The sequence below is a fragment of the Cyphomyrmex costatus genome, unplaced genomic scaffold (genome assembly GCF_001594065.2).
Source record: "Cyphomyrmex costatus isolate MS0001 unplaced genomic scaffold, Ccosl1.0 scaffold1698, whole genome shotgun sequence".
NCBI classification, from domain to species: Eukaryota; Metazoa; Arthropoda; class Insecta; order Hymenoptera; family Formicidae; genus Cyphomyrmex; species Cyphomyrmex costatus.
Window position 1 is genome coordinate 15,115 of NW_017275713.1, and position 2,259 is coordinate 17,373.

Here is a 2,259-nt window from a genome sequence, read left to right on the forward strand (position 1 = left end):
ATTCTTCGCAATATTTATATCGAAGTAAATATACGTAGTCCCCCTAAATTGCGCGCCGAACAATCGTCGGTCTTGAAATGTAACTCTAATAGTCTGAAAAGTCACCCCAAATATTTGATTAATTTTGTTAAAAAATGTAGTAATTTAATAGGGGGGGGGGGAGGGGAATTACATATATTACTTTAAAATAAATATTGCGAAGAATATTACTACGTCGACCCGCCATCAGAGGTCTATAGATATTCGCAAAAATTCTCACAAGTGCTTTGATACGCGTATATCTGTATATATAGAATCTCGATTTAATAACTTAAACAGGCGTCTAAGGTAGGCTTCCACTACAATGCCTTACTGATGAGTCCAGTAGTGGAAGTTGGGACGAAACGCCATAATTATGTGATATTCTTCGCAATATATATTAGATTATATAATTTAAAAAGGTTTTAACGGAATTATTGGTTCTTGCTCTTATCTCCTATATTAGTAATTTAATAATTTTAAAATATGTTAAATATGTGATTCTTTACTATCTAAATATTTTAGAAAGATGTATGTACAACAAATTTTGTGCATTTTCGATAGATTATTAGATCGACTATTGTTGCTAAAAACTATATTGCCATAAATCATTTAGAATTTAAAATTAACTTAAATAGTTCATCAAATAGTTATAAAATACTTTTAATTTTTATTTATGATTCTTTTTATTATTTATTTCGCACGAAATATTAGAGATCTGAGTTCTCCCGGCTGAGGTAATATTTTTCGCAATAAATTTATTTTCAATGCAAGAAATCTTCTTAAGAAAATGTCAATTGAACATCAAATTATTATTTATATTATATTTCTAGATCCCATTTACAATATTCATAATGAACGGTCTCAGAAAGTCGTCATGATTCTATCTTTATTTATTTCTATTGTATAAAACATTTATGATCTACATACCTTCTTACAATTAGTTATACCATTTTAATTACTTGACGATAAACAGTAACTGACATTCTTGTTTTACATGTCACAGAAGCTATAAATAGAAGAAAGAAATTATGAAGTGAGAGAGAGAAAGAGAGATAGAGAGAGAAGAAAGAGAAGAAAGAGAGAGAGTGTAAGATTAAAATTAAGATTTAAGATTAAAATTATGTTATAATATTTAAGATTGAAAAGGACTTCGAAACGTTGTTTATTAGATCTTGACAATGATTCATCGATAACTTTATAAACGGAAGAAATTATAATTTGTATTCTTAATTGCGAAAATAATTTATTCTTTTATTATTTTACTGAAGATGGCTTCATTTAGAGCCGAAACGCTAATTTATAATTTATATACAAATGTTTTACAATAAACGTCGCTAACCAAATCTAGCGTGTGGCTGTAGCTCTTTTTATAAACATTAATTTTTTATATCTAAGCCACTTATGATATATAATATATAAAAAAGCAATATAATATATAATAAGCAAGAACATACGTCAATATTAACACAAATGTCACAATCAGATCATTATTACGAACAATTTACAATATATCCTATGTATGAAAAAAAAAAATGAATCTGCAACTACACTTTATCAAATGGTTAAGGTTCAAGATATTCCATTAGATAACCGTAATAAGGATTTGGATGTAAAATGTTTTCCAGATGTGTATCCATACGGTATCAATGGACAGCACGTCCAATAGAAATATTCCAATAACTAATTTTGAATATATTAAATCTCTTAAAAAAACCTTTTTTTAAAAAAAGGAAAATACATACGCCAAGTGCATAAAAAAGATATTGAACTGCTTGATCAAAAACAGATATGAGATAAATATAATTAGCCAAGTGTATTCTTCATTACGCCAATCACATAAGACAGATCGAAAGTGGCTATAATTGTCAACTGGATTATAGTGAAGAAAAAATTTGGCGTGCCCGGGTCGCATTAATTGTAAACAGTATGCAGCGAAAACATTATTTCAACATAGTATTTGCATTATAAATTAAAATAACAGACATATGTATACAGATATAATATCATATATACGTATAACATAGTGATATAATTTGTGAGACATGAAAATATATTCACAAATAATAGATGTGATGTAAATTATGGATAAATATAATGTTTAGATATATATTTTAGAAACATTATAAATAACAACTTTTTATGTTCAGTAAGCAATTATTAACATCTTTTCTTTGTTGAATTATTGTTTTCGCATATATAGTGTATACTGCAGAATATTGCGATAGAACCAAGATTCTA